General features: G+C 33.9%; 1 pseudogene; it reads right to left on the bottom strand.

Moving 5' to 3' along the window:
- Positions 1-5627: 5627 nt before the first annotated feature.
- Positions 5628-5716, bottom strand: LOC131063781 (small nucleolar RNA Z102/R77; annotated as a pseudogene).
- Positions 5717-8989: the final 3273 nt, after the last annotated feature.

Raw genomic sequence — 8989 nt, forward strand, 5'->3', positions numbered from 1 at the left:
AATGGAGAAAGGTTCCTAGTGTTGGAAACATTGCTCTGATACCAAAATGTCGTGCCCAAACTTTTGGGCAAAAAACAAAACAACAAAAAAAAATTGAACAATATAAACTCATAACATAGCCTAAAATATAAGGAAAACAATTGAATTTTGTCTTAACTAAGTTGTAAGTGGAAATGTTCACTAACATTGGGTTAGCTAACTCACATCAAAAGGGTGACATTAAAATGAGCGCTAATTATTCCCTAAGAGGTTCCTCGCAATCTTACTAGTTAATTTAATCAGCCTAATTAATTTTTCGCTAATTAAAGTTGAGGGATATTTAGATATCTCAAATGCATTTAAATTATGTCGGGCTAATTGAATGATGATGAATATATCTTAAATTAAAAATTTAATTAATCGAGCACACGCAAATTTCATTATTTAAATCTAACCGGTAAGGGTTCAAATTCAATAATGTCATTTGCCAAATAAATCTAATTTTATACTACAGTCATTTTTAATTTCCCCTAAACCTTCAAATTTGACGATTTAACTAATCTGGCCAACATTGGCCTCGTAGGTTAAAAATTCATTTAAATTAATTAATAATTCTCGTTTACAAATTTTCCCCAAATTAATTCTCACTTGACGTCCATATTTAATTGAATATATAAAATAACTATATAGCTCCCCTAGTTAAATAAATTAAATCAATTATGCGATTAATGTAACCATATAACATTAATCTTCATTTTAAATTCTATAAAATAAACTATATTAAAATTAATTTTCTCCCAAATCGAATAAGGAGTTTTAAATTAATAACACATATAGCTAAAATTAAATGGGGGGAATCTTTTTCAAAATTTCAAAAGTATTTCCCCCTCTTCATATTTTAATTAATATTTTAAATCTCAAACCCTAATTAGGGTTGAGTAATTATCTTTTCTTATATTTTATTTAAATCAATTTAATAATCCTTCTCTTTTTTATATATATTATTTGCTAACCCTAACCCGAATATGGGCTAGGGTTGCAATTCTAATTCTCCTTTATTATTTAAATGCTAACCCTAACCCAAAATTGGATTAGGGTTGCATTTTTAACAACTAAGATTATTTTCTTTCCTTCTTTATTGCTTTTACCCTAACTCGGAATTGGGTTAGGGTTTATTATATTTATTTATTTTTATGTGTGTGTGTCTTGTGTGTTCTGCAGGGTCGAACTAGGGCAAGGCGGCAGCCGAATGGAAGGGCGGAGGTCGAGAGGAGGTCGGGTTTTACAGTGTGAGGCTCCCCCCGGATGCCACTGTGTGTACACATAGTGGCGGGCGGTGTCGTCCACTATGTGTACACACAGTGGTGGCCGGTGTCGTCCACTATGTGTAATCACAGTGGTGGCACCTCCCGCGTCGTCCACTATGAATAAACACAGTGGCTCGGCCCATGAGCCATCCACTGTGTTAACACACAGTGGTTCGACCCTATGCCCCAAATTTTTGTTTATTATTTTTTTTTCTTTCCTAGTTACAATGTTTTAAAATGTGAATAAATATATATATATATATGTAAACAGATTCAAACAGATATCTCTGTTGTATTTATGTTTTTTTTTTTTTTTTAAATGTATGTAAACATATTCAAATAGATATCTTTGTTATATTTATTTGTTTTTTTTTTTTAAATGTATGTGTGTGTGTGTGTGTGCGCGCGCGCATATCCAAACTCTTAGGGTTAGGATCTTTTTTTTTTTAGAAATAAATTTATACATAATCATCCAAGAATGTTACAAATGTACAAGCACCCCTTAGATAGATATAGTTGTATATTTTCATTTTTTTCGAAATGATTTATTTAATCAGGTTAACCTATACCCTCATTGCCTAAGACTAAATCTGCATATATATTTATTTTCTCTAATATTTTTTTTTGTTTATAGATGCAAGAAAAGACATATATCTAACTACATACTAGGGTAAATGCATTTCAAATTTACTTTCTATGTCATAAGGTCATTTGTAGGAAGAAAATAAAACTATCTACTTTAGCTTTCTATTTTCCCCTTTCTCTTTTTTTTTTAAAAAAAATGATAGTAGTAAATACATTTGCAGCAGCATATACATAGCACAAAAAATACTTATAACATTAATACATCATTTTTTGCATTTCCCTTGTTTCTTTTTTTTATAAAATTTGCAGAGATAAGTAAATAACAGATTTTCAATTTAAGGCAGATTTAAATAAAATTAACAGTAGCATAATATATTACAGAATTTAAATAAAATGCTAGTCTGATAAAAATGTGTGAACTCAAGTTGTCAAATTTTACAAATGGGGAAAAATACCCCAGTTAGTCTCTCATCCCTAATAGATGAGGACTTAACTAAATAACACATTTCACTCCTTCAAAATAATTACATTTTAATTTCTTTCTTTCTGCAACTAAGTAAAATTTGTAACTCCTAGCTTTCTTTCCTCTTTCCAAGCAACCTGCATACAAAACATAAGGTTGTGACCATGGGGTTCTCACCTCCCAGCCTAGGCTTACTAGAAGCCACCCCCGAGCTTGGAGAACCAAGTCCTAGACAGGTTACACTCAAGCAAACATAAACAAGCAAGGGAAAAATACAACAAACACATTCTCATTCCCAAGCTAAAACTTCATCACATAATGTGATGTATTACTAGGGTGGAAGTGGACCAAGTACCTTTGAGGAGATCTGCTAGATAATAACTCATAGCCAACTCATGGCATCCAAGAACACAACAATACTCATCTTAATCCCATATCCTTATGACCCCCAAAGGCATACATGCCATATTTTCTCCCCTTATGACCCCAGAATGCATAAACCAAACTATGAAACAAGGGTCACACGGACAAACCCTTGAGATCACTCTCATGATGAGAGTCTCTCACTCTAAGGCTATCAAACTCCTTCCACCCCCAACACCATTTTTCCCTCCGAAGGGTAAGATGGTCTTGGATACTCCCAAAGAACAATAAAATGCATAACAAAAGTAATGGGAGAAACTACATAAAAACTTTCACAATTACAATACAAAAAAAAATTACAATATTTTCATTCAAGCATTCTACAAAGAGATTTTAACATATAAGCAAGAAAATGTACCTACCTTGAATCTGCCAAGGGTATTCTAGGGAAACCTTGGAGAAGAGCATCCCAATCCACAAAATTTTTCTACAACACTTAGCCAAATCCCTATCCCAAACTGGTTTTTTTTTTTTTCAAATTTTGCAAGATCTCCAAAAATGGAGAGTGGGTGATTAGCTCACTAAGCCTCAATCTCTAGCCTAAGAAGGCTTCTCTCACTCCTTCCAACCTCTTGGATAGAGTGAGGGACTCCCATTGGTTGGTCTTCCCTAGGTCTTACACACTCCCTAACCAAGGCACCTCAAGAAGAGGAATAAAATGGGAAAGAGGAATGACAGATACCAAGAAGGTTCTCTAACCAAGGATGGCACACCTATAGATGAAATTCGTCCATCTTGGGAAAACCACTTTTTTGGGTGGTTAAAAAAGCCCTAGGGGAAGGACACATGGCCAAATTTGGCCTTCACCCATAGGTACCCCATGAGGCCTAATAAAAATGCTCTAAAACTGACTCTAGGAGTTGATTTAACCCTTAGAAAGTCCACCTAGAGTTAACCTACGGGTCAACTCTGAGTTGACCCTCCTTATGGTTCACTATCCTAGATTTCTTGGTACCTTCAAGGATAATTAGGAGGTATAACAATTAAACAAAAATACATCTCTCCAAAAAGTGACATGACAATTGCCAACACAACATACAACATATGTGTCGAGTGACACTACAAAAATAATTCCACATCACAATTATACACATGGCAATTGTCCCTTGAATGATTTAAACAAATTTAATGAATACAATTTACACACATGCAAACAATTACATTTACGAATAAAATACGATACATACGGGGTGTTGTCTCTCCAAATAGACAACCCCTGGTTTTACGAACGTACATAGGACTAGGCTTGATTCTCCATAATATTTCCATGGTCACATGGATAATTTCCTATGCATCTTAATTAAACATTAGTACTTTCCAATAGCCTCATATAATATTAAACATGAAATCAAGAGTACAATTCAATCACTCTGCATAGAATTGACATTATATAATAGAATTTGCCACATATCAAAGCAATTCACATAAGCAATTCATCATAATGCTCATAATTTAATCCATTCATAAGATATGCAAACATATTTCTATCATCATAATAAAGTCTTGCAAATCAAATAATGGCATACATCAGCTCAATGTTATCCTATTCTAGAATCATATAAAATTCTATACCCATAATGCATAGAAATGAAGCATCAATATACCAATGTTATCCAATTCTTGGGATCATATAAAGTTCTATATCAATAATGCATAAAAATAAAGCATCCATAATAGTTCCAACATGAAAACACAGATATGCTAGGATGGGTCGAGGTAGGGCCTCACAATGTTTATTTGCTTTATTAATTATGCTAGTAGTTCCTGATATGTGTGTGTGTATATATATATATACATACATATATACATATATATAAACATAAATACATACATATATATACATATATATAGACATATACATATACACACACACACATATATACATATATAAATATACATATACATATATATACATACACATATATACATACACATACACATATATATACACATATATACATACACATATATAAATATAGTTATCCTTGTTGAACTTGGGACCCTCTTTCTTCATCATCTTGACTTCCTCAGAATCTTTCCTCAAGCAGTTAGGCTTTCTGCACACAAAGGACCAAAGCTCTTATACCAATTGTTAATCCTATGAGGATCCAATTAATACTGAGAGGGAGGGTGAATCGGTATTAATACCAATTTAAAACTTGAAACCCAAATTAAACTTACAACAAATATAACTTCATTTACTGCATATTCCAATTCATTAAACAATATCGGTAATCTGTAATAAATCTCTGATAAACTGCTATAACCGGTGTATTCAAAAATAATGGATAAACTAAAGATAATAAATAACATCACATGAAAATCATTCCACACATGAAAACGATATTTTTGACGTGGAAACCTAAATAGGGAAAAAACCACGGTGGGAGTTAGTACCCACAAATATTTGTACTCTTTTGAAGTACGCCCTGTTAGGAGCTTACAATACACCTTGTTAGGAGAAAACCCTATTAGGAGTCACCCGGTTAAGGGATCTAGATGTGTAGCTCGATTAGGAGCTTAATGACCTGTTAGGATCAAACTCATGAGAGGATTTACCACTCTTTTTTAGAGCGGCCCTGTTAGGGGATTTACAAGATTAAGGCATGTCAGGACCTACCCGGTTAAGGGATTTAATCTGTTGTAATTGTTAGAGAACAAAAGTGAAAAAGTGATCTATTACTTACACATCTCAACTTGCTAAATCAGATCTAGTTATGCTTCACTATCGACAACTCTCAGAAAGATATAAATCTTCTTTGGTATGGCTTCAAACTCTTCTCTAAGATCACCGACACAATAAACATCAACTAAGCCAACATAAATAATGCTTTCCACTAGGTTGGCCACTAAACCCTAAATTACATCATAGATCATCATAGATCTTTACAACTCATTACAGATCATCATGTGGATCATTAAAATCAATTAAAAATCAATATCAGTCATTGAATGATCATAAGTCGTCATGGGAAGTCGATCCGGTACAAAGTCAACCCATAGGCTCACTCCGCTAAGCACTTTGCACATTCCCAATAAATTTGCTCTCCAAACACACCAAACCATCTTTCAAACATTTCCTATGGTTTGTGTCGCATTATCATCAACATGTGAACTTGTTGTCGATCACCACCATACCAATTATCGTTATTAGTTTGATGATTTCATCACCGGTTCTAAAACCCTTGTTAAACCTTGCAAAAACTTCATCGGAAATTAGAAACATGCCTTCCAATAGTCATCACAAGATGCGATTTTGGTCAGATACTCATTACCATGATAAAAACTTATATTCCAAATTGCAAATCACCAATCAACACCAATCATTCGCTTCAAGTAAAACATCTCTACATATACTGGTTAGAGTCCTATTTCATAGACTTTTGTATATTGTTGGTAACCCTGTCTTCAGTAGACTAAATCACTTAGAATGACAAACCAAACATCAAGAAACATCAGTTAACATCATTTAACATCAATTTCCATCAATGACAACACAAATAACTAATCAAGTCATCTTATCACAAAATCTCAATCTCTTCATCACAAATAATCTTCTATCCTCTATCGATGTAGTCATCAGTCTATAACTACATCACCTCATATGTATCAGTTATGACAATCATGCCAACAATCTCCCCCTTTGACATTGATGGCAACACCAATCAGATATACCAATTAGATTGCAACACCATCACTTTGTTGTCGATATCAAGTCATATGTCAGTCTCCTTCTTTTGTCTTCTCCCCCTAAACCAATACTTCTTTGATCTTGTTCTTCTCCCAAATCTGATCTTGTTCTTCTCCCTCTTTGACAGCAATGCCAAAGGTGTATGTGCATCATCGATCTTCTTTATTGTTGCTTATTTCATCATCATCTCTGCTAACCAAATCAGAACATTATAACCAATCATTATATTAGGTCATTGAATCAGAACTTTATATCTAAGTTGCTCCCCCTATGGAGTAGCTTGCACCTCATCAATCCTTAGTGAAGAATAAACATTAGATCCACAAGATTGATGCATCTCCATCATTCTATTTCTTTCAGTTTAGGGGTCTAACCCCTAGTTGACCTCTAAGAAACTCAAAGGTAGTATTCGGTAAGGGCTTAGTAAAGATATCAACTATTTGATCTTTACTCTTCACATATTCCATCTTGATATTTCTTGATGTCTTTCCCTTAGAAAATGATACTTCAATTCAATTTGCTTGGTTCTAGCATGAAGTACAGGTTTCTTAGAAATATTTATTGCACTTGTATTATCACAATAGATAGTCACTAATTCAGACATGTCTATTTTGAATCCTTCTAGCACATGTCTCATCCATATTGCCTGCGTGCAATTCATGGATGCATCAACATACTTTGCTTTAGTTGTAGATTGAGAAACACATGTTTGTTTCTTTCTCATTCATGCCACTAATCTTCCACCAAGAAGAAAGGCTCCACTAGTTGTACTTTTCCGATCATCCACATTACCTGCCCAATCTGCATCAGTAAAGACATCCAAATTAAAATCTCCTTTATAAAGATACAATAAACCATAGTCTACTGTGCCTTTGAGATACCAAAAAATTCTCTTCACTACCACCAAATGTGTCTCCTTAGGCTCTTTTTGAAATCTGGCAACTAATCCAACAACATTAGCAATGTTTGGCCTACTATGAACAACATAGTGCAACTTACCAATCATAGACCTATACTCTTTTCCACAAACCATAGGAGAGTCATCTTGTTTGGACAACTTGCATCCTGTCACCATCGGTGTTCCTACCGGTTTGCAGTCTTCCATGCCCAATGTCTTCAGCACCTCTTTGACATACTTGCTCTAACAAATAAAGATACCACCATCCAGTTGTTGGACCTCTAACCCAATAAAGAACTTTATTTCACTGATTAGAGACTTTTCAAATTCTTTTTTCATTATATCAGCAAAATCCATACACATGTCATCATTTCCACCAAAAATTATGTCATCTACAAACACTTCTACTATCAGCATCTTGTCTCCATCAGTCTTCAAATAAATGTTGTTGTCCTCACTAATACGTTGGAATCCAATTTTGATCATATGTGCATGTAATCTCTCATACCATCCTCTTGGTTCTTTCTTTAGACCATATAGTGCTTTATGCAATTTACATACCATGTCTTCATCATCAGATAGAGAAAATCCATCTGATTGTTCAATGTAGACTTCTTCTTCTAAAATCTCATGTAGTAAATGCTAGCAGCATTCTCTATCCTTCTAATCTAGAAACAGATGCAAAGGTCTCTCCATAATCCTAACCTTCTTCCTGTGCATACCCTTTGCAGACTAACCTCACCTTGCTTCCTACATTTTTTCCTTCTTCATCCAACTTATTCCTAAAGGCCCATTTTGTTCCAATTACATTCTTATCACCTGATCTAGGAACAAGTGACCATGTCTGATTCTTCTCAATTTGATCCAATTCTTCATTCATTGCATTAACCCAATCATCACCTTTTAGTGCTTCCTTTACTATTTTGGGTTCAATTGTAGATATCAAACAGGAGTTTTCTCTTATTTTCCTCCTTGTTTGCACACCAGCATTCTTATCACCAATTATCTTCTCATGTGAATGGTTTAATCTGACATACCTAGGCAATATTGGTACTAGTTTTGCATCTTCTGCTTCTTGTTCTTCATTTTCTTCATTGTTGTCATCACTTACCGATTGAGAACCTAATTCTCCATTTTTTTGGTTCTTCATTGTTATGTACTTCTGGTTCAATAATCACAAGTTTCTCATCATCTTTTTCAGGCTCAGATCTGCTGGTACCTTTCAAATTTCTAGAGAGATCATCTACATTCACATTAGCAATTTCAATAATCTTCTTAGTTTTCTTATTGTAACATTTATATGTCTTACTCTTAGTAGAGTAACCAAGAAAGATTCCTTCATCAGATTTTGCATCAAATTTCTCAATGTAATTATCTTTCTTAATAAAACATTGACTACCAAAAATTTTGAAATAACTTACACAAGGAGTTTTTCCATACCATAGCTCATAGGGTTCTTTGTTGTTACCTCTTTTTACAAGTACCCGGTTTAAAGTTTATACACCAGTGCTGATTGCTTCTCTCCAAAATATTTTAGGTACATTACCATGTAATAGCATGGTTCTAGCAACTTCAACTATTGTTTTTTTCATCCTTTTTGCTATGCCATTCTGTTATGGTGTCCTTGGAGCTGATATTTGTGT

Source organism: Cryptomeria japonica, chromosome 5 (assembly GCF_030272615.1).
Source record: "Cryptomeria japonica chromosome 5, Sugi_1.0, whole genome shotgun sequence".
Lineage (NCBI taxonomy): Eukaryota > Viridiplantae > Streptophyta > Pinopsida > Cupressales > Cupressaceae > Cryptomeria > Cryptomeria japonica.